Consider the following 25,625-nt stretch of genomic DNA (forward strand, 5'->3'; position numbering starts at 1 on the left):
GTTATTTTTATTTTTATTTATTTTTTGCTACTTTGTTCCAGGATTTTAAAGCATTATTTGAAAAAATTTTGAGAATTCCTTCTCAAGCTATATAAAACAGAAATATTTATAACTGAGATTAACATTTCCTTTTGGTATTGTAAGTGCTAATCTCTATTTTTACAAAATCTCAGAACCCAGATCTAAGAAGCTATAGTGGATTGTATTTTCCAGTAAAGAACTTACACCTGTTCATTCTGTCATTTAATTAACATTTTAAAAACATTATCATATTAAGATTTTAAATGAGTGAGACATTGTCTGCCTTCAAAGAATTGAAATTAGTCCTATTTAAAACTACTTGGCCACATAAAAGTAATTTTCTTTTAGATAAAACTATTAGTATCTTAATTCTTCAACCAAAATTTGCAAGAGTTAGCCCTAGCTGGTGTGGCTCAATGGATTGCGTGCTGGCATGAGAACCATAGGGTTGCCAGTTCAATTTCCAGTCAGGGCACATGCCTGAGTTGTGAGCCAGGGCTCCAGTTGAGGGTGTGCAAGAGGCAACCACACATTGATGTTTCTGTCCCTGTCTTTCTCCCTCCCTTCCCCTCTTTCTAAAAATAAATAAAATATTTTAAAAGTTTTTTGCAGGAGTTAATCTATTTTTTATATATATATATATATATATATATATAAAATATGATATATAAAAATGAAAAAAATGAACTAATGCAATATGTTTAAAAAAAAAAAGTACCCCATGATCTTGGTCAATACAAAATACAGGAGTTAAGCAAATGTTTAGTGAATTTCCCTATTCAGAGGGTCCACGTTATTTGAATTGCATGTTACTACAATATATACATCCATTACAGCTCATCTTTTTTTTTCTGTTTTTGTTTTATGGTAAGGAGAATTTGTGAGCACATAGGATGGTTTATAATCTGAAACTTATTTCTCTGTGTCTCCAATAGAGTGAAAGGCTCTCCCTTCTGAGTGGAAAATGAACCCTTGCTAGGAGATAGCTTGGGGGTGCTTTGCTTCCCACAAGTTACTGAAGTGGAGTTCCAGATTTCTTTTCTCCTTAAATGCTATCCTTTGACTTTTCCATTCTGTTAGCTGATATGAAAACATTCTGGTTTTCCAGGGACCCTGCTGAGAGTCCACTGTGCACGTGTGCATGGGTGTGCTAGTCCTAACAGACTTTCCTTCTCTGAGAGCAGCAGAGTCTGTTGAAGGAGAGGCTTGGGTAGCTGCCAAGGTCACACTGGCAGGAAACCCTGGAATTCAGTGCTGTTACAGACATGCTGGCAGAGGATACAGGACAGAGCTTCCTTCTCCTTTCACTTTCCCAAATGGAGTTAAAGCCATCTCTAGGCAGTAAGTTTAGGACAAGGTATCAGATAATCTGAAGAATACCCCTTCCCTTCCTCTCCTGGCTCATCTTCAAATACTTGACTGATTCTGTTGTCAAAGGGTGATTCCCTAATTACTCACATTTTTACTAGAATTTAAAGCCCAGGAGTAAATGAGAGCTTGGGCATGTGCCTTGACCTCTCTCAAGATCTGATTTTCTTCCTTGAAAAAAAAAGGGGGAAATAATAAAAATAATAGTTCCTTTTGTAACCTCCAGTAATAAATATTAATATCAGGATGACTTTAATGGCTTTTTTGGTAGTAACTTTATTAACCTAAGTAAAAGGAGATGTGAGGACCAGAAACATTTCTCTTTAATTTTTTTTTTCCATTACAGTTGACATTCAATATTACGTTAGTTTCAGGTATTCACTATAGTGGTTAGACATTTATATAACTTCTGACATGATCCTCACACATTTGAAAAAACTCTTTACCTGCTGTGGCAGCTAGAGGATTTCCTGGACAGTCCAGCCTGGACACTTCCTGAAAAGATACTGAGCTAGAAGAACGCTGTTGCTGGATGGTCACGCCCACTGTGTCTGGGCCTGTGTTGTGTCAGCCTCGCAGCCACACAGGGACTGAGGAGAGGAGCCATGGAACTATGGATTTTGTAAACATAATTCTTGCTATTAGCATTCTGCTCCTATTCCCAGGACGACTCTCCCCACACGGTTTTGGAAGGTCCTGCTCAGAGCATATTTACCTTTTATGGTGAAAGATTTCAGAGTACAGGTTGTGGTCTTTGGTCATTTTTTTCTCCTCCACATATTCTTGGGATGCAATTCTGTGTACTTGACTTTCCCCTGGATGCCGCTGCCATGTGTTCAGCTGATTCTCAGGCCCTGGGTTGGTGTGATCGGGTGAATGATCAGTCATTTGATGAGTTTCTTTTTCCCCGCCCTCCCTCTTTTTATTCCTAACCCTCCTTTCCTTCAGCCTCCTTCTCTCCCTCTTTCCCTCCTACTTCCCTCCTTTCCTCTTTCTCCCTTCTCTCAACTCCATTAGAATGCTCAGAACTTTCTTCTGGCTTCCACTCCAGCCTCTGCTGCTGGCCACTTTGGCCCTCATCCTTGCCTCCCAGCTGACTCTTCATCTGTCTGGATCCAGCAGAAACCTTCCCTTTGGAAGACAATGCACACTTTATTTTTATTTTTTTTCAAAGCAGAGGTGGATGTTTCTATGCCATGCTAAATGTTCCACTTGATTGAAAATAGCATGATTTCCCCCCTCCTTATCTTGGCATCAGCAAGCTTATGAAAAGCACAGATTTACATTTATCTGATGAGTTCTGTGTATATCACATTGGGCAAACCATAACTATATATTAACAGTATAGCTCATTCTTAAATGGTTTTAAATATGGCATATATATATATACATATACATATACATATATATATACATACACAGACACACACACACACACACACACACATATATATATATAGAGAGAGAGATAATTAGGTTTCCAAATCCAGGTATGTGTGCATAAACACATGTGTGTCATTCTGTGCTATTGTGGTGGTTCTTATAATACAAATAAAAAATAAATAAATATAAATCAGATTAAGTTTGGTGTGATGCACCATTGATTTTTGATTGATCAACATGCTGGTATTACTGTGATTTAGTGTTTTTCTCTTAGGTAGAATAATTTAGTTGCAAAAACTCTTTATAAAGTTTTGCATTGGAAGAAGGACTTATTTTTATTATCCTGTTTGGGAAATAGTAACTCAAATTTTAAATATTGGCATTACAATTGAATCACCAGAATGACTAATAAAAACTGTCCTTGAATCACTTAGTCACAGAGACCTGGTCAGGTGGCTCAGTTGGTTGGAGCATCATCCTGTACACCAAAAGGTTGCAGGTTTGATTCCAAGTCAAGGCATGTACCTTGGTTTCAGATTTGATCCCTGGTTGGGGTGTACATAGGAGGAAACCGATTCATGTTTCTCTTTCACATCAATGTTTCTGTCTGTCTGTCTGTCTCTCTCTCTCTCATCAATAAAACATATCCCCATGTGAGGATTTAAAAAATTAGTTATGAAGATGTAAAGTACAGCACAGGGAGTATAGTCATAGTATTATACTAACTATGTGTAGTGTCAGGTGGGTACTAGACTTATTGTGGTGATCCCTTTGTAAAGTATACAAATGTCTGATCACTATGTTGTACACCTATAATTTTAAGAGAAATTTTAATAAAAGAAAAAATTTAAAGTAACAATACTTCATACTCTATGACAGTCAATTTTTAACATGTCAGTACTTTTTCAAATACTTTCAGGTGCCTTTATCATCTATTTACTAAAAACACCATTTAGTCTTATAATCTTCTAAAGTTGCCCACTGAATTGCATTATATAACACTATTCTTAATCAGCCATTTAATTCAAGCATCTGTTTTCACTTATGTCAGAAAATTAAGACAAGTATTTACTGTAGTGTTTTCCAAAGTTGTCATAACCCAAGGCTCACAAGTCATCTGTAAGGTTTTTCTGGTGTCCCAGAAATGTCCATTTCAAACATTCCTTTTCATGGCCAGAGGTTCATAAGCCACAAGAGGACCACAGATACTAATACTAAAGAAATTTCCTGTAAACTATGTTATAAAATAATTTAAAAAGCATTAAAAGATAAGCATTAACAGAATCAAGATCCTTCTAAGGATATCTCTTTCTAGGGATGGCCTTATTTTGCAAGATTTTTTTTTTTTAAGGGAAGAAACATGCACATTTATTTCTCTCCTTTGAATTTAAAGTCTTTCTCTCACCTACCCTCTCCCTCTATAGCCTGTGCAACCTACATCCATTCACAGGGCCTGGTTGTGGAAGATGATTATATGATAACTGGAAAAGAAATCTCTGTGTTTTGCTTTATTGAGATACAGCTGTTTAACAAACCTGGATATAATAATTCTCAAACTATATTGAGGAGCAAGGAATCACTGAATGTAGTGGTCCTCAAGCTTGATCGAGCATTGGAGTCATCTGGAGGGCTTGTTAAAACTCAGAATGCTGGACCGCAGCCCCAGACTTTCTGATTCCATAGATCTGAGGTGGGGTGGTCCAGAGAATTTGCATTTCTTGCAAGTTTCCAGGTGCTGCTGGTCCTGGGACCATATTTTGAAATCCACTAACTGAATCTGTTAACTATGCAGAGCCCCACTACCCACATCCCCACCCTTCACCCTGCCTGCAATTACTATTAAGTCTGATTTAGTAGGTCTGGTCATCTGCATGTTAAACCACTATCATTGATGATGGAGAAAAAATACTGATCTTTTTATATAATCAGTACCAAGCACTGAGGCACTAATTGTCAGAAAGCAGGTAAAAGAAACTGAGCTAACTTACTATAAATTTGGATAACCTGTGGTTTTCATTGTTCAGTATATGATACATGTATGTAGAAAAATGCTCAGCTTGAGATAGTGAGAGCCCTAGGTCTTGTGATGAACTTCTGTCTGCCTTAATATTTATAAACCATCTTTTACCATAGCTAATTGCAGTCCTAAGTAGCATTTGCCATTAACATAGCTTTGTTTGGTGGTGATTGATGTTTAAAATTGAGGCGGGAAAGTTTTGGTGACATTGTGAGATATTAGAGTTGTTCTGTTTGTATGTATATATATGTTAAAGTTAATACCTAATATGAGGTTGAAGCATCTGTTCAGTATAGGCCAAACTCAAGAAAGTCCACTGTAAAGTATGACCAGTTTACCTTACCAGGCCAATCAAGAAAAATACAACTCTGAAACTAAAGATGAATTTGGTACTTCACATAAAAGTTCTGTTACTTTGACTTACATAGACTGGTAACCAGCCCTCCAGCTAATACTAAACATCAGCCTATTGTTGAACATTAGCTGTGACACTTATACTAGGCAGGCAGCTGAAAACATTGTGTATGTAGCTTGTGGGTGGAAGCATTTTTTTTTCTGAGCGCTAGAAGTCCATAAAAACTCTAAAAGTTGTACGTAAAGTAGTACACATGTGAGTATATACATTTTTCGGGTCTTTTGAAACTTTGATATTGAGATTCTCAAAGAAGTCTAAGAGCTAATAGAAGTTAAGAACACCATATCTAGAAAGATGCCTTTTACTGAGTTAGAATTAGGATGCATCGAGTGGCTGGAAGCATTGCTACTTTATGCGTGAAACATGCAGAAAGGGCTTTGAGATGGTCCATGAAAACCCTCAAACATCATAACTAAGATGCGAACACAGTTTATTTTATGTAAGTGATTTTGATGTGGTGTGAGAAATTTAAATGACCTTCAATGACCCTTGCCTCATGGTATTCACACCTGGGTAGGTCCCTCACACACTGAATCATGCTGGCCTGTGTATCCATCAGAAGACAAAAGAAGTGAAGTGAGGATGTGTGATTTCTGAGGCAAGGTCATAAAAGTCATAAGAGTTCACACCTTGCTCTTTCTCTTGGATCACCCAGTGGAGAAAATCAGCTGCCACGTCATGAGAACACTCAAGCAGTCCTGTGGAGTGAGCCATGTGACAAGGACTGAGACTTCCTGCCCCTAGCCAGCACAAACTTGTTAGCCACATGAGTGAGCCTCCTTGAATGTGTGTCCTCCAAGCCCAGTCAAGCCCTCTGATGACTGCAACCATGACCAATATCCCCACTGAAATTTCATGAGACTCTCTGAGTTATAACTGCCTAGCCATGATGTTTCCAAGTTCCTTCCTGATCCACAGCAACTGTGTGGATAATAAATGCTTATTGCTGTTTAAGTCGCTGAGCTTTGAGTTGATTTATTACATAACAATGGGTAATTGATACCCAGAGTGTGTTTGCTACCTTTTTATTGTAATTTAAAGGACTATTTAAGTGGAGCAAAAATAGAATGAGACCTACAGATAATCTTATTTATTGGCATAAACATGTAGTGTTGCTTATGGGCAAAAGATAAGTGGAAATAAATTCTGAAGGAGAATTTTTGGATCATTTACTTTTTCCAGGATTACAAAACAAAACAAAACAAGGCATAAATGCTGATCAGAATGATTGGAAAAATATGTAAACAAATATCCTTTTAAAGTAATCATGGAAGATGTTTGATAGTTTAGAATAGCTTACAAACCATGCTTTCGAATGCCTTGATTAATGTCCTTGTCCTTCATTCCAGAGGACATTTCAGGGTTGGCCTAGGTCAAGAGTGAGTCCGTATTGGTCCTGATATTATATAGGAGAGTCAACCTGTTTCCAAGACAGCTTAAAGAGAACCAGATCCAAGATCCACACTGTAACTGACCTACATCATTGAATTCCTCTGAGGAACTAATGGGCTTCCTGGCATCAATTTGGATCAGGCCAGACTCTCAGTTCCTTGGCCTTAGTTAGCTTTGACTTCATGCTGAAGTTTATGCCATGGCATACTTCATATAATTATATCTCCTGGTAGGCCTTTGTGAAATTTCTTATCTCTTATAGGAAAAAAAAGATTTTATAAGCAGCACCTAATGTTATAATAGGAGGAATGAACATATAAAGAAGAAAAATGGTTACCGTCCCAGTGGAGTTTATATCCTAGCAAAAGGAATAGATGAATTAAACAGGATACTACAATGCAATAATGGCTATGACTGAGGAATGAATAAGACTGAATTGGAGCATAGCGAAAAAGGGATTTGTTTTGCTTGGATGAGTGGAAGGCTTTGAATAGGAACTTCTCTACCATTTTATAAAATTAAAAATGTGTTTATTTATAAAAAAAAAAACCCAAAAAAATTTCATGTAGGGAAATTCTTCTTCTTTTAAAATCCTCACCAAAGGTTATGTTTTTATTTATTTGAGAGAGAGAGGAATAGGAGTGGGGATAAAGAGAGACAGAGAGAGAGAAACATGAATCAGCTGCCTCCCATAAGCACCCCAACCGGGAATCAAATTGACAACCTAGGCATGTGCCCTGACTGGTGATTGACTCACAGCCTTTTGGTGTAGGGGATAATGCCACAACCAACTTACCCACCCAGCCAGGGAAAGGAATTCTTTATATGTGCTATATGTAGAGGATGAACAGCTTTTTCTAACTCCAACCCAGAATGCATGAGAAATATGAAGATATTTTAGAAGACACTAAGTATATTTGTAAACTAGGGCTCTTTCAGAACATTAAAGATGTTTTAAGTGTGTTTGACTTATAGTGTCATTCATTAGTGGATGTTTTTTAGTGCTTTAAACCACTCATTAGCTCCTTTTAAATATACCATTTTTATAAAATGGTTACAAAGAAAAATCACAGACAGTTATCATTAGTAACTAAGGCCTTATTAACAAACCATGTAACGAAACATAAAATTGGGTAAGCGGTTCTATCTAGTTGGCCAGTTCACTGGCCAGTCAATATCTGGGTCAAATGGATGATCTAGGTCACAAGGAACAAGAAGTCTTGCTGCTCAGACCCTCTTCTTAGACCAAATTCTAGTCTATGTCTCAAGCCTTTTTTTACTAATATGTATCATCACTCAGGGTCTCACAAAGCCACTTGTCTTTTGTTTTCATGCAATTCCAGCCACCATGGACTTGACTTTCCCAGAGCATCTTATCATAATTGTCAAGGAAGGACTATTTTATCAGTAAAAACAGCTCATTTACTGCCACTCCGTTATTCACTGTCAATGGATACAGCTAATGAAACAAGCGAAACATTGAGACTTTTAAAAAAAATTGATTGATTTGTGTGAGAGAGAGACAGAGAGAGAAACATCAGTTTGTTGTTCCACTTATTTATGCATTCATTGGTTGATTCTTATATGTGCCCTGACCAGGGATGAACCCACAACCTTTGCGTATCTGGATGACTCACTAACTAACTGAGTTTTACCTGCCCAGGGCTTTTGAAGCAGAAGCTATTTGTGAAGGATGCTGTGGCCAAAAAAAAAGTCAGGGAGGGCAAAAAATTGAATCAGATCTGAACCATCATCTAAGCAGATAGGATGCCACCAGAAAAATCACAACTGTGACTGGAGATCAACTATTTTAGAATCTTTTCTCACTCTGCCCTCACTAGCCCGTCTCCTCCAAGGCAGCACAGAGACTCACTCCTATGTGACTTTGCTCTATGGACTTCTTCTTTAGAAGTTATTGTGTATTGCTGTTAGGTTCAATTTTGTCATCCTGCTTATAAAAGTTTTATTGTTTAATACAGCATAACAAAATAAGGAAGTAACTTTCAATGATTAAAGACTTTTATCTACATTCAAATGTAAACATTTTTACTTTCTTAATATCCTATTTTTCTAAGATAATTGCAATAAATTATTTTAGAAATTTTCTATACTATTTTTAATATGAATTATTTAATAATTGTCATATCAATGTATTAAAAGTGATTAACTTCTAATTAAACAAGAAAAATTAGACTATCTATAAACAACTTGATGTTGTCTCTTAGAGAGTGAGGATTTCAAACAGTCTTATGGGCAGGTTTGACATCTCTTGGGAAATGTTATTGTGCGTATTAGTTTCTTTTTAATTGGTTGAGTAGGATTCCATTATATGAAATCTGTTAAGAAAGTATTCAGCCATTTAATATTAAAAATAGAGACATTTATTGAAGAAGATACAAAATACAAGGAAGTTTGTACACAGGACAATGACGCCTCAGTCCCCTTCAAAGTAGGCACATTGGGACCTCATACAGTTCTCCCAATCACTATCAGATGCCCTGTTGTATTTTATTGAATCTCATTGATGGTCTGAAATCTCTTCCCTTTCAAAGATGACTTTAGTTTTGGGAAAAGCCAGGTATCACAGGGCGTCAAATTTTGGCTGTAGGGGAACTGAGTCACCTGGGTGATTGGATGTTTCACCAAAAAACTCTGCACAAGATGAGATACATGAGAGGCACATTGTGGTGATGAAGCTGCCAATCACCAGTTGCCCATAGATGTGGCCATTTTCATTTTATTGCATCTCTCAACTGATGAAGGACATTGAGATAGTACTCCTTATTAATTGTTTGGCCTGGAGTGATGTACTCATGATAGACAACACCTTCCCAATCAAAAAGCACATTAACATGGTCTTGATCTTGCTGCGACTTTGCCATGCCTTCTTTGGGTGTAGAGACCCAGGCAATTTCCATTGGGACAACTGGGCCTTCATTTCTGGATTGTAGCCACAGTTCACAATTCATTTCCTATTATGACCCCCTTGAGAAAATCTGGTTCACTAGTAGCGCTTTGAATCAAGTCATTAGCTACTACAGCACAATGTTCCTTTTGCTCTGGTAGCAGAAGCCACAGAACAAATTTTGCCACAACATATTTCATGCCATGATCCTGCATCAAAATCTGGGACACTGTAGTTTTTGGAATCCCCAGTTCAGTTTCTAGTTCTGGCACTGTCAGTCACTGATCTTTGGTGATTGCAGCCTGTACACATTCAACCTTCTCGGGTGTTCTGCTTGTTGCAGGCCTTCCAGAACATGGCCACTTTCAACAGATTCTTGACCATCCTTGAAATGTTTGTGCGACAAATACTCATTGCATTGTCCCTGAAAGCCTTCTGAATCATCCGAATAGCTTCTGTGGAGGAATGTTCAAGCTTAACACAAAATTTGATGCAGATTCATTGTTCTACTTGTTCAGTCATTTTGAATGTGATAGCCACACAGTACACATGCTCACTCAGTGGCATCTACCACTTCCACTGACTGGAGTCATCATTGTTCACACACATGCATTCCACTCCTCTCTCCTTGGTTACCAGGTTACATAGATATCATGCAAACTGTACTTGTTATATCAACAATGGCTGGACTTTTTCTAGACATATCTTCCTATGTTGTTCATTCATTAACATTGAACTCATAGTCAACAGCACTACAGTTCATGCCTGAACAGGGGTTCTCTAACACACATATTTTCTCCATAAGGCACATGACAGTCTTCTTTTGCTTATGACCACTACACAGCACATAGCACATTAACACTATACTTGGGGGGCATATTAGAGAGTGAAATCATCAAGAAAAGAGACAAAAATGGGGAAAATGTAGCATTAAACCGACCAAGCAAAGGACGCTTGTTTATCACCCGAGAACTGAAACAAAGAGGCAGAATGTTGCCATTTTCTACCACAGCTAGGAATGTGCACATCAGGTAATTTAAATTTTTTGCTCTTCTATGCATACTCATGAATGAGTGTGAAAGTGCTATGAGTATTGATTTTGGGGTTACATATAAATTTTAGCAAGTAGGCATATTTGCAAATATGGAATCTGTTAATAATGAGGATTGATTGTATTTGCTACTCCTATTCCACAAGGTGGATCATGCATGTTGTTTATGTGAAAGTACATGGTGATATTGTTATTGTTTATGGATATTTTCTCCACACATGGGCTAAGCAATTTAATATTCACTAGGAAAAACATCTCAATACCTTACTCACTGGGCCTCAAACACCATAAACAGAAAGGGGAAACCAGAGAGCTTAATGGAACTGCTTATTTGCTTTTAAAAATATACATTAACATATGAAGATAGCATCGTGTTGAGGAGTCTTGACTGGCAAAAATAATAACTGTATTTTTTTTTTTAAGGTGAGTGAGGGCTTGTGGGAACCTGATTGCCCTTGTGCCCATTTGCAGCTGCCTTGTAGGATCCTTTTAATAATACTAAGTGTTCATCCATCACTTCTCTTCTTGACCCATAGAGTAGTTTTCACATGTCAAAGTCACTTTATAAATATTTTCAATCACCAGTTTATTTTTAGATTCTTTTTAGTAAGACACAATTATTTCACAGAAAACTTTATTTTGCTTACATTAATTTCTATGATGTGAGTTTCATTTTCTGAAATATATGGAGGTTGTTTTAATGGCAATGCCAGCCTTATTAAATCAAGAAAACTCTAAATACATTGATGCATTGGGCTATTGAGGTGAAATTACCAGGCTGCAGAAATGTTTTCAAGAGAATCCAGTGCCTGCAGGAAGAATGACATTTTCAGTTTCTACCCTTTTTTTTTTTTTTTTTTGGAAGGCACACCCTTCTCAGCCCACATTTCTTTGATTCCTTTCTTGACAGAGTGCAAATTGGTTTGACTGGCAAGACCCCTCACACCTCCTTTCTACTTTAAGTTCCATTAAAAAAATTACTTTTGATGACCTCCATTTTCAACCCATTCATTAAAAAAACCCGTGGTTTTATTGAGACAAAGAAAGATAAATACCTTAAGGAGCAGACGAATGAAGTTCAACTTCCATCAACATCTGTTAAATATCAAGCTTTGCACTTGCAGTTACTTTAATTTCTATCTACATCCACTGTAAGTCATTTGTGATAATTTAAGAAAAAAATCCAGAATGGGTGGTAGGTATACCTTTGGGGCCCACCCACATTCTCAATGTTCTCCTCTCTGGAGCCCCATATGTAAAGACTTATATTGTCCCACTCCAGACTTGCCTCTCTTTTTAATGCTTTAGCTCCAGACTATCCATCACTACTTTCTGTCAAAATTTCCCTATTCAGTGCCCCATTCCTGCTAGCCTATACTTTGAAAATAATCTAATATTCTCACTCATAGTAAGGTGTTAATGGCTGATATCAGCTATATATCTTCTTTCTCAGAGAGATTTGTCTTTTATGGAAAATGCTTGTGTGAGTAGATAGCCAGGTCTATCTTCTCTGATGGGAAGACTTCAACCAAGAATGGTGTGTGGAGAAAATTTTGTTAACGCATAAGAGCCCTCTTTATGTCTCTCGAATCTTTCTAATAAGTGGCAACCTATTTTGTTTACATGTCCAGTGGGTTCTAGAAGAGGCACCAAGTAATGTCTTCCCAGCAGAAAGTCCTGACTGTCACACAAATGTTTTCAGAGAACTTGCAAGAGATGTTGGGAGAAGGGTATATATTTAATCCAGAAAATGGTAGCAGCAGCCACAAAGTTTCTTGAAGAAGTTATAATGACCAAGAAAGCAGCTTAAAATTTTTTTTTTCTTAATGAACTCCTTGGAGTAACTCAGTTTTAACTGGGACTTAAAGAAAAACTCTTGGCATGAAACATTTGACATGAGCACCTGTGATGGGTCCTTTTCAATCATTTCATTCAGATTGAGATGCAGCAACACTTATTAGATGAGGCCTTCCAGCCCTCCCCCATCCCTCTTTGTCCACTCCTATCCTTCCACCTCCCCCATTCTCCAAGGGGAAGGAGAGCAGTACTGCAGGTAGAGAGGGAAGCTGTCAGCACAAGCTGAGGAGCTGCTCTGCTCAGGGTGTGGCTCCAGAAGGGGGCTGTAACAAGCCAGGATCTTATGGGCCCTCAGCCCTGGGGAAAGAGAGAAAAGGGGCCAATTAGCACCTGGATGGCACAGATAAGAGAGGTCCAGTCATGTGAAAGTTTGAGGACTCTCCCTAGAATAGTGAAAACAAGTAAATTTAATGAAAGTTGCTGTGCTCCAAGTTCTTAAGATCTTTTGAATATTTGAGACAGGCAAGAGTAAGACCTGAAGTCCCAATTTGGGTCACTATGTTTCCAAATGGGATGTTACTCTGCAAGTGGATACCTGGGACTTGGGCTTCATGTGCTTGGTCATATTTTTTAGTGTGTTCACTTTGGAAGAGACTATAGCTACTTTGTGGTTTCAATTCCTGGTCAGGGCACATATGTGCCACAATCTTTCAGTGTATGGGACAATGCTCCAACTAACGGAACCACCCAGTCAGGGCACTATATGAAGTGTTTAAGTAAAGACAATTTAATAATGATTTCCTTTGAAGGATACTTATAATATAGTTTATAATATCTTTACATGAGCAATAAAAAAAAATACAGAATGCATTTTTCCTCAAATCTTTGAAGAAATTTTTTTTTCTTCTGCTGAGATTATTGGGGATTTCCTCTGACTCCTGGCAGATGGTTTACAAAAAATGAGTTATTACCCTCAGATGTGGAGTCTTCCTACTCCACCCTGACTCTATTCCAGCAAAACCCATTCTTTTTTTTAAAAAAAGCATGTTTTTTCTTTTTCTTCTTGATGACATAGATCTGCTTTTCTATCTCTTCTGAGCTATTTCTTGAAATTTGATGATCCTAGAGTTTCTTCACCCTCCTTTTCAAATGCACATTTTTAGGACAATATGCTATTCTGATAACTGCACTTATCATATGTTTGTGGTTGAAGGAGAATTTTTTCAAGTTTATAATAAAATCCAGGGTCAAGGCCCTGTTGCTGACCATGTTTATTGGTGTTCCCATCTCTTTAGTAATTGGTTCTTGCTCTCTCTCCATGGTATACATAGTATTGGATTGATTGGTAGACTGGAGAGTTTGATTTCAGCAGCGCCTCTGGTTAGTGCTAGAGCTCTGTATCAGTCAATGTAACCTCACTTGGCCTCAGTTATCTCTGCTTTAAAATGAAGAGTGTGTTTTAAAATCTCTAAACTCCTTTCTTATTCTAAAATTCAGGAGGGTTCGTGCCATAAGAGCACATTGAGAGTTGCCTCATGGCAGGCTACATGTGTGGACCATTTGTTTGGCTCACACTCAGGTCTGTGACTGTCTTGCTTCATGGTTTGCATCACTCAGACCGTGTCTGCGTTTCCCCGCCCTTTGTGTCAGACACTAGATCTGCGTAAAATGAGGCAACGGTGACTCTGCTGGTGAACTGAGAATAAATAGATTACTTTTCCTGCACGTTTGAAAAAGCTCAGCAAGTCCCAAAGGGAATTATGCATGAAACTTATGTCTGGAGGAGAAAGTCACATTCAAAGGATAATCTGTTTTACTCTTTTAGGGCAGAAAATTTTATTTTAAGAACTCTTCAATGTATCATTCAGAATTTTAAAAAACAGGATTCTGAGATTCAAAGCTGTATAGTATATATTAATAGAATCATAGGCTGGAAGTAACTTCAGTCATATCCAGAATCTGGATCAGGTATAGTCAGATTGTTGGGCTAGAATTCCCCAGGGTCACTCATGGCCGTCCTTGCATGTACCCTCCACTACAGCAGAGCCTTGTTTTGATGCCAGCCTCAACCATGTAATTTTAACCCCTTCCTAATCTCATTTTTAGTAGATTTAAAAAAACTATGTGGCTACTAACCTAGAGAGCTACAATTTTTAAAATGTGCATGAATGTATTTTTTATGAAGACTAAACTAAAAACTCTTAGCCAATTGCAGAATAAAATTGTACATCTCATAAAATGTTCATTTATACATTTTTGTTCCAGACTAATACAATAAAATTTAACTCTTGGGCTAGTTGTAATTATTCTACCTCATTGAGCAATTTTTGCAATGATTGAAATCAGAAAATTACATAGAGACATGAGTACATCACCATAAAATTAGAATTAATTATTTCTACTGTATATTCACAGATTAAATTGTTCATTGTCATATTGGTACACCAATATGTATGTTGAGAGGCCCAACATACCTGAGGCAGCAATACTTTCAAATAATAATTAATTTAATAAAATTCTGATACGATAAAAACTGGATCTGTTCCTTGGAATTGATGGTAATCAAATAGAATTTACCTTTATTAGTCATGGAGTTCAGAGCCCAAAACTCCAGAGAGTATACAGTTCAAGCCCTTCCTTTCACAGATGAGGAAATTGAGGTTTAGGAACATTAAGTCAATTAACTGTGACAACACTGCTAGTCAAGTTAAGGACAAGACTAGATCTGCCAGTGTAATTTTTCCATACCTGAGTTATCTTTAGTATTGAGGAAAAATAGCCTTACAAATTCTAGAGCTTTAAAATTTATTGCACATGCAACACCATTTGAATCTCTTAGTGTAAAACCTGTGCTCATCAAGGCAGGGTTGGGGGAGGGGTGAATGTAATAATTAGCATATGATCTTCTAGGGAGGTAATCATGAATAAAAAGCCACCAAGCCTGACATTTAAAATACCAGCTTATGTCTTGAGAGAAGAACAACATTCTCAGATTAATCTTTTCTATGTGTGATGGATCAAGGGAGTTGTAATTGAGTCTTTATAGTCACAAAGTTTCTAATGCTTAATCTGTGCTGTAGTTTCATAGGTTTAAGAAAGTAAAAAACTGTATGTAACAAATCATCTTAACTTTTCACTTACAATCCAACTTTGTAATAATGAAGAATATGCTTATTTTTGTTGCTTAATTATTTCACTTTAGAGCAGAAGTCAACAAACTTTTTCATTAAAAGATCAGATAGTAAATACTTTAGACTTGGTGAACCATACACTTGTCATATGCAACTCTGCTGTTTTTACAAAAACAGGTGGTAGTCTGAATGTGGCTCATGGGCCACAGTTTGTGCTTCAGAGCATGAAATTAAGAGATAGCATTTCCTCACTTGCTTCACTTCATCAGAGAGAAATTGGCAACAGCTACACTGGTGGAAGAAAGTCTTACCCAGTTTTCTAAAGGATAAAGTTGGCGAGACTGGGCTTATTGATAGCAGATCTCTTTTCTGCACTCATAGTTCACACATGAAGTCATGGTTCTCTATTTGTGACACAACAGCTGTGCACAATGGAAATAATTAATATTGGGGATCCAACATGACCACTTAAGGCTGAAGAACAGAAGCATTCTCAGAATTACAAAGCTGATCCTGCTTTCATGTAGCTCCTTTAGGATTAATTTAGGAGGAAAACTTAGATAGTCACAAAACTAGACCTGGCTCATGGACGTTTTTTGGTCCATTTTGGTCATGGACATGAAAGATGCATGTATTAATGCATTTTAGACACCTCTATAATAATGGTAGTATTTATCGTTCTAAAAAATGACTTCATATGTGATATTGAGCACACTGAGGACAGGAGCTTTGTTTCATTCTCAGCTGTGGTGTTTTGGCAAAGTGACTTCATCAACTAGGTCTTTGTTGACCTCATTTGTTAGATCCCTGAGGCTCTTCCACCACTAACAAGCGATGACTCCATTTCCCAGAGCACCCAGAGTTATGCCTGGCACAAAAAGTTACTAAAAAAATTTTTTTAAATGAATGATACATAAACTCAGTCCTTACCTCACTAAAACCCATTCTTCTAATGGTGAATCAAAAGTTCCTCTGCCATTTTGTTTTACTTCATTCAAAGAGTACAAGCTTCTCATGTTTTCATGGCATTGCTGTAGCAACTCTACTAGGATGTACGTTGGTCCAGTAATAATTGGCCATTTTGAAGGACATTTGCTAAAACTTCTGAGTTTTATTTATTTCACAAACACTGCTATTTAAATAAATTAGAAACTGAACTGCCCAGAATTCACAATATCCATTAAAGTTTCTGAATTAGGCCCTGAAACAGGAGAGATTGCTGGGACTAAGGAAATCTAGTACTTGAAATGAGTTAGGGTCATGGACCCCTAATGTGGATTTACCTTAGACTCATGATTCTCCTAGTTCAGATGGCCATGGTTTGGCTTTATATTCATATTGAAAAGGGCTGGCATATATGTGGAAGTGGAATTGGGCACAGGAAACAAACTGCAAGTGACCAGTAAGGAGCCTCCACCCATAAGTTATTTCTGATTACCATGTTTGGTTTTCCTTACTGACATGAACATTTACCATGCCATAAGAAACACCTTAATTCTTGATCAATCTTTTCCATCTTAACAAGAATGAGCTTATATCATTCCAGCATGATAATTAACCAACCAGAGCTCTAAAGAAGGAAGGCTAGTACAACCAGTGAGAATAAAGAAGCTGGTCAAAAACACAAGTTGGGGTAAATGTGCTGAATTTAGAGATAGGAGAATGCTAACATTTTGTCTATCAAAGTATTTTCCCCTAGGACCAACCATGTGGAAGTTTGCCACAAACTATCATCCTTTTAAAATGTTATTAAGACTCATGGACACATGCCACAATTTGCGCTTGCTACAGCAACCGAGTCTAACCTATTCCGGTGCTCTCTGCTCTGTGAGACTGACTGTTATATGGACTTAGACAGCGTCAAAAAAAAAAAAAAAAAAAAAAAAAAAAAGAAAAGAAAAAGAAAAAGACTCATGGACACAGACAACAGTATGGCAATTGCCAGAGGAAAGAGGGGTTGGGGGAGGTAGAAGAGGGTAAAAGGGGGTAAATGCTTATAAAAGGAGACTTGATTTGGGGTGGTAAACACACAATACAGTATACAGATGATGTGTTGTAGAATTGTATGCCTGAAGCCTGTATAATTTTATTAACCAATGTCACCCCAATAAATTCAATAACAAATAAAAACAATAAATCAATAGAATAATTTAAATATCTCAAGTCTTTTCTCATAAAAAAATAAAAAGGAATCAACAGGAAAGAATAAAAAGAAAGAAAGAGAAAAGAAAGAAAGAAACTCCAGCGCCAAAAACTTGGATAGATGGTATCTGATTTATTTGACATTTTTGGGCTATTGAGTGTTTCTTGTAGTATGTACCCAGGCATTGGGCTACTAAAGTGAACAAAAATAGACAGTTGTGCTTTCATATATATATAGCTTACATTCCAGTGGGCAAAAAGATGTTAATTATATACTGAATGAATAAAATAAACTGTGATGAATGTTCTTCACGAAAGAGAGCTCAAAATACATACACCACATCTGGGCTGCGGTGTCAGGGGGGTCTTCCATAAGGAAGGAATTCTCAAACCAAGCCTGAAGAATGGGTAAGTTACCCAGGTAAGGAAAGGAGGGAGGTTCGGGGCTCCTGGAGAGGGACACTAGCTCTGAGCAGATAGTTGGAGGAAACAAGAATGTTGCAAGTGGAGCAAAGAAATGGGAGAAAATGAAAGCTGGCCAGTGTGACAGGAGAGCGACGAGCAAGAGTGCTGACAGATGAGGCCGCAGAGAGAGGCAGCTGCTACATCACACCTTGGGGGTCAACTGTATTGAGATTGTTGGTCATCATCCCAAGAGCAATGGAAACTTGGAAGTGTCTGATGCACAAATGATATAAACAGAATCATGTTTTAAGATGTCTTTGGTCACCAGTGTGGAATCTATTTTAGTAGCTGAAGTAAGAGATGGTAAAGCTTTGGACTAGTGTGGTCATTTAGTGATGATAAACAAAAATGAATGACTTTGTGGGATATTAAGAAAGTGAAAATACACAGATTTGATCAACAGATATTGGAAGAAGAAAATATCAATAATGACTCCCAGATTTCTAGCCTATATCTATAGTGAATACAAAATATGTAGTCATTGAGAATGTGTAACCTCACCCTGCCTATGTTCAAATCCAAACTCTGCCACTTACTAATGGTGTGATCTTAAGCTAACCCCTGAAGTACTCTTTTTCATCTTTGAAATGCAGATGATACTAGTAGTCAAATCAGAATGGTAATGAGGATTAAATGAGTTAGTATATTTAAACAGTGCCTGATCAGCTTCATTATAAGGGTGATGATCATTCCTTGGGAGGAGTACTTGAAAATGGTCAGTTTTAAGGCTAAGGAATGTGGGTATGGCCTTAGACATGTTGAGTCTGAGGTTTCTTTGTGATTTCTTAGTGAAGAGTGTGGGGCAAGAAGTTTCATATACAGAGCCTGGAGCTCAGTGACAAGGTCTGTTATAATTTTAAAGTTGCCCATGTATAAATGACAGTTTAAGTCCTAGAAATGAATGAATCACCATAAAATGGCTTCGGAATGAGCCTCAAGAGTGTCCAGTATTGAATGACCAAGTAGAGGAGTTTGAGGTTACAATGACAAGCAAAGGAGCAGTCAGATAATTAAGAAAATGTTTGGACTTGAATTGGCATGGTGAACATACAATACAATATAGACATGATGTGTTAGAGAATCGTATCCCTGAAACCTATATAATTTTATAAAACAATGTCACCCCAATAAATTCAATTAATAAAGTCTATGATCAATAGGGTCTAATGCTGCTAAAAAATTTAAATAAGATGAAGAGTAAGTATCTACAGAATCTTGTGATCTAGAAAATGCAGTCTTTGCTGACCTTACAGGGAGCAGTTTCATTTATGTAACTGATACAGAAGCTATTTCATATTGCGGCTGAAGGGTGAGGAAAATAGAGAAAATGAGTAAAGACACTGTTCAGAAGTTTGGCTATGAAGGAAACGGAAAGGAGCAGGAACTGAAATGTAAAGAGAGGTCAACTGAGGACAATGTTTTGTTGCTATTTAAAAAATATAAGACTTTATTTTTTTAAAGAGAAGTTTAAAGTTCATAGCAAAATTGAGAGGAAAATACAGAGATTTCCCATATATGCCCTGTTCCTACACATGAATAGCCTGCTCCATTATCAATATCTCTCACCAGAATGATCCATTTGTTGCAGTTGATGAATCTACATTGACACATTATGGAAACTTGGAAGTGTCCTATGCACAAATGATGTAAACAGAATCGTGTTTTAAGAAGATGTCTTTGGTCACCAGTGTGGAATCTATTTTAGTTGCTGAAGTAAGAGATGGTAAAGCTTGGTGCTGTATCTTGTATGGGCTTAGAAAAATGACATATCCATCATTATAGTATCATACAGAATATTTTCACTGACCTAAAAATCCTCTGTGCTCTCCCTATTCATTCACTTAGTAATATACAAAGTTTATTGTTCTTCCATGTCGTTTTAATGCTTGATAGCTCATTTATTTTTAGCACTTCATAATATTCCATTATCTAAATATATCACCATACATTTATCCATTCACCTACCTAAATACGTCTTAATTGCTTTCTGGTTTTGGCAATTAAAAATAAAGCTATACAGGTTTTTGTGTGGGCATAAGTTTTGAACTCCTTTGGGTAAATGCCAAGGAGCTCAATTACTGGATTATATGATATGAGTATGATTAGTTTTGTAGGAAATCACCAAATTGTGTTCCACAATGGCTATTCCATTTTGTATTCCCACCACAATGACTGAAAGTTTCTGTGGCTCTGCATCCTTGTCAGTATCTGGTGTTTTCAGTGTTCTGGATTTTGGCCATTCTGATAGGTGTGTAGTCTCATTAGTTTTTCTTTTTTTTAATGTGCATTTCCCCAATTACATATGATATGGAGCAACTTTCATATGCTTATTTGCCATCTGTATATCTTCTCTTGTACAGTGGTGTTTGTTAAGATCTGTGGCTCAGCCCGGGGGGGTGAGAGGAGCTAAGTTGGTTGGAGCATTGTCCTGTACATCAAAAGGTTGCAGGTTCGATTCCCGGCCAGGGCACATACCTAGGTTGAGGGTTTGATCCCTATTTGGGGTGTGTATGGGAGGCAACCAACTGATGTTTCTCTCTCACATGGAAGTTTCTGTCTCTCTTTGAAATCAATAAACATATCCTCCGGTGAGGATACACACACAAAAGATCTATGGCTCATTTTTTAATTGGTTTCTTTGTTTACTTATCAAGTTTTAACAGGTTTTTAAAAAATGTTTTGGATAACACTTCTTTATCTTTTCCTAATCTAAATATGACTTGTTATCTCATTCTCTTGACATTGTCTTTCACAGAGCAAAAGATTTCCATTTTAATAAACTAACTTATCAATTCTTTCTCTGGTGGATTGTGCCTTTAGTTGCATAAAAAGTAATCACCATATCCAAGGTCATCTAGGGTTTCCCTTATGTTATCTTCTAGGAGTTTTATAGTTTTGCATTTTACATTAAGGTCCATGATTTATTTCAAGTTTTGAAGGTTGTAACATCTGTGTCTAGATTTTTTTTTTTTTTTTGCATGTGGGTGTCCAGTTGTTCCAGCACCATTTGTTGAAAAGATCTTTGCTCCACTATATTGCTTTTATTCTTGGTCAAAGATAAGCTGACTTTATGTATGTGGATCTATTTCTGGACTCTATTCTTTTTCTTTTTACTTTTTTATATTTAAATTATAATTACTGTACAATATTATGTTAGTTTCATATGTATAACTCCATGATTAGATATCTATAAAACCTACAAAGCAATCACCCCTATAAATCTAGTACCCATCTGACACCATATATATTATTATAATTTATTAATTATATTTCCTTGCTGTACTTTACAACTCCATGACTATTCTATAACTACCAATTTGTGCTTCTTAATCCCTTCATATTTTCACAATCCTCTCTCATCTAACAACCATCAGTTATTCTCTGTATCTATAAGTTTGTTTCTGTTCTGCTTCTTCGTTTATTCATTTTTTTCAGATTCCACATATAAGTGAAATCATCTAGCATTTGTCTTTCTCTGTCTGACGTATTTCACTCAGCATAATACCGTATAGGTCCATCCATGTTGTTGCAGATGGTAAGATTTCATTCTTTTCTATAGCTGAACCATATTTCATTGTATATATGCACCATCTATTGATGGATGCTTAGGTTGCCTCTATATCTTGACTTTTGTAAATAGTGCTGCAGTAAACATATGGTTGCATATGTCTTTTAAATTTAGTGTTTTGGGTTTCTTCAGAAGTGGAGTTGTTGGGTCCTACTTTGTCTCATTTTAGCTGTTGTTTTAAAATCTTTTGTTTGGTAAGTATTGGTACCCAAACTTTTTTCTTTTTTTTTTCCATTTTCATAAATATCTTTTGCATCTCTTTATTTTCAGTACGTGTGTGTCTTTCAGTCTGAAGTGAGTCTCTTGTAGACAACATATGTATGGGGTCTTGTTTTGTTATTTATTCAGTCACCCTATGTCTTTTGCTTGGAGCTTTTAATCTATTTGCATTAAAAGTATTGTTGGTAGATATGTATTCATTTTATTATTCTTATTTTTTCTTTCTTTCTTTTTTTTCTTTAATATTTCTTATAATACTGGTTTGGTGGTGATGAAATCCTTTAGCTTTTTTTTTTTTTTTTTTTTTAAGTCTGGGAAGCTCTTTATCTATTCTTTGATTCTAAATGATAGATTTGCTGGATAGAGTAATCTTGGTTGTAGGTCCTTGCTTTTCATCATTTTGAATATTTTGTGCCAGTGTCTTCTGGCCTGCAGAGTTTCTATTGAGAAATCAACTGACAGTATTATAGGAGTTCCCTTGTAGGTAACTAACTGCTTTTCTCTTGCTGCTTTTAAGATTCTTTCTTTGTCTTTAACCTTTGGCATTTTAATTATGATGTATCTTGGTGTGGGCCTCTCTGGGTTCATCTTGTTTGGGATTCTCTGCAATTTCTTGACTTGTGTGTCTTTTTTTGTTTTTGTTTTTCACTAGATTAGGGAAGTTTTCTGTCATTATTTTTTCAAAATGTTTTTAATTTCTTGCTCTATCTCTTTTCCTTCTGGTGTCTTCATGATGTGAATATTAGCATAAATGAAGCTACCCCAGAAGTTCCTTACACTATCCTCATTTATTTGTATTCTTTTTCTTTTTGCTCTTCTGATTGTGTTTTCTGCTTCATTGTCTTCCAAATTGCTGATATGATCCTCTTCTTCATCAACTCTACTGTTAATTCCCTGTATGTAGTCTTCATGTCTGTTAGTGTATTCTTTTTTTTAAAGTATATTTTATTGATTATGTTGTTACAGTAGTCCCAATATTTTCCCTGTTGCTCCCCTCTGCCCAGTACACCCCTTCCCTCCAGAAATCCCATCCCCCTTAGTTGATGTCCATGGGTCATGCATATAAGTTCTTTGACCTCACCCTTTCCTATATTACTCTTAACATTCCCCTATTTATTTTGTACCAACAGATTACGCTTCTTAGTCCCTGTACCATTTCCCCATTTCTCCCCCTCCCCTCTCCCAGCTAATAACCCTCCAAATGATCCCCATTCCTATGATTCTGTTCCTATTCTGGTTTCCTTAGTTGAATTTTCTTTTTATTTTTTAAAATCAGTTGTTGATAGTTGTGAGTTTGTTGTCATTTTAGTGTTCATAGTTTTGATGTTCTTTTTCTTAAGTAAGTCCCTTTGACATTTCATATAATAATAGTTTGGTGATGATGAGCTCCTTTAGCTTAACTTTGTCTGGGAAGCACTTCATCTGCCCTTCCATTCCAAATGGTAGTTTTGCTGGATAGAGTAATCTTGGTTGCAGGTTGTCTTTCATCACACTGAATACTGCTTGCCAGTCCCTTCCTGCCCGCAAAGTGTCCTCTGAGAAATAAGCTGATAGTTCTATAGGCAAGCCCCTGTAGGCAACTCTCTGTCTCTCTCTTGCTGCCCCCAGGGCTCTGTCTTTATCTTTCACCTTTGGCATCTCAGTCATGATGTGTCCTGGTGTAGTCCCCTCTTGGTCCGACTTGCTCAGAACCCTTCATGCTTCCTGGACCACAAAATTTGGGAAGTTTCCCTCCTTTTTTTCAATTCTTGCTTCCTCATTCTGCACTGGTTGACTGTTTTGTTCTTTCTTATGTTCCAACTCATTGATCTGAACCCCAGTTTCCTTCCCTTCACCATTGGTTTTGTGTGGATTTTCCTTCGTTTCACTTCGCATAGCCTTCATTTCTTCTCTTATGCATCTGCCATACTCAAGCATATCTGTCAAGGCTGTGGGCATCTTTATCACCAGTGTTTTGAATTCTGCATCTGTTAGGTTGGCTGTCTCCTTGTTGCTTAGTTCTCCCACTGGAACCTTGATCCGTTTCCCTTTTTGGGCCATACTTCTATGTCTCCTCATTCTGACAGGCTCCTGTGTTTGTTTGCCTTTGCATCCCAGGTAGAGCTGTTGCTCCTGTTACATTGTAAGGGGCAAAGCCTTAGGTATTCGTCAGTACAGGACGACCCATTTCACTACGTTGTGGCGCTATATGTGCTGGAGGGGTCCGAGAGGGAACAATGCTGCCTGCCCAGCACTTACCCCTTTTCCAGGCACCTCTCCCACCACTGCACCAGACTGGCATCCCTCTAGCTGCTTCTCTGGTAGATGTTCCCAGAGCGGGTGGGTCTGTGGACCTTTTAGGACCATGGGAGCCCTTTAAACGAACAGACTCTGCTGAGACCGGCAGTTTCTGCCTCCACCCCAATCCCCACTGGTCTTCACAGTCAGAAGCAATGAGGCTTGATTTTCCCTGGTGCTGGGACCGTGAGTTGCCAAATCTGGTGAGGACCTGGGAACGCTCTCCAGGTGTCCCTCCTCACTTTTAAAACGTGTGACTGCACTTTCCACTGGCTGGCCTCTGCTGCCACTGCTGCTGCCGCCTCACCGCATCCTCTCTGCCCCAGCTCCACCCCTCCTACCCGTCTGGTTGAGTATTTCTATTTTATATCTTTGTTTGCTGGACTTCCATGCAGTTTAATTTTCTGAAACTTCTGGTTGTTTCTAGTTTTGAGGTAGTTGTATTCCTTCTTTGTTGTGGAAGGAGACGCAGTGTGTCTGTCTACACCACCATGTTGGCCAGAAGTTCCTCTGTTAGTGTATTCTTTATGACTGGTTCTTTTTTATAGTCTTCCTGTCCTTTTTCATGCTGTTGAAGATCCAAGTTCCTTGAGCATTCATGTAACCATTGTTTTGAACTCTATATCTGATAGTTTGCTTGCCTCCATTTCATTTAGTTCTTCTTCTGGAGATTTCTCCTATTCTTTCACTTGGGACATATTTTTTATCTCCTTATTTTAGCTGCTCCCCTGTGATTTTTTTCTGTGTATTATGTAGAGCTGCTATGTGTCCCAGTCTTGGTAGAGTAGCCTTATGTAGTAGGTGTCCTGTAGAGCACACCCATGTGGGCTGGGTGCACCTCCCTGTTTTCTTGTCTTGCATTAGCCTGGACTTCAGTATAATATTGAAAAGGAGTGATGATGGGGAATCCTAGTCATGTATCTGGGAAAGATTCAAGTTTCTCACCATTAAATATGATGTAAGCTATAGGTTCAGTTATAAATATTCTTTATGAAGTTGAAGAAGTTTTCTGTATTTTAGTAGAGAGGTTTATTATCATTATTATGAATGCGTATTTAGTCAGGTGCTTTTTCCACATTTATTGATATGACCATGTGATTTTTCCAATGTAGTCTGTTGATATGATCAATTGCAGTAATCAATTTTCAAATGTTGAGCTAGCCTTGCATACCTAGGGTAAATTTCACTTTGTTGTGGTGTATATTTTTTTATACATTGCTAGATTTGATTTACTAATATTTTGTTGAGAATTTTTGCATGTATGTTCATGAGAGCTATTAGCTTGTAATTTTTTTTTTTTTTTTGTACAGTAAGTTCTCACTTCGCATCACCAATATGTTCTGCAACTTTAGGCCAAAGAATATATAATAAATACAATTTTACCATAGGCTAGTTGATATAAACAGGAGTTAAGTTTCTACAGTATCTCATCAATGTTATGAAATGACACTGAATGAAATGACATTATTTGAGA

The 25,625-nt window shown here is 37.3% G+C and overlaps 1 protein-coding gene and 1 pseudogene across 1 annotated transcript in view; both read left to right on the plus strand.

The window, feature by feature from the left end:
- ABI3BP (ABI family member 3 binding protein) overlaps nucleotides 1-25,625 on the plus strand; it is a 266,911-nt gene that overhangs the window by 10,832 nt on the left and 230,454 nt on the right. The window lies entirely within an intron of this gene.
- LOC150021379 (small nucleolar RNA SNORA28) lies at nucleotides 17,228-17,339 on the plus strand (annotated as a pseudogene).

This window comes from Furipterus horrens, unplaced genomic scaffold (genome assembly GCF_987537825.1).
Source record: "Furipterus horrens unplaced genomic scaffold, mFurHor1.1.pri manual_scaffold_1, whole genome shotgun sequence".
NCBI lineage: Eukaryota > Metazoa > Chordata > Mammalia > Chiroptera > Furipteridae > Furipterus > Furipterus horrens.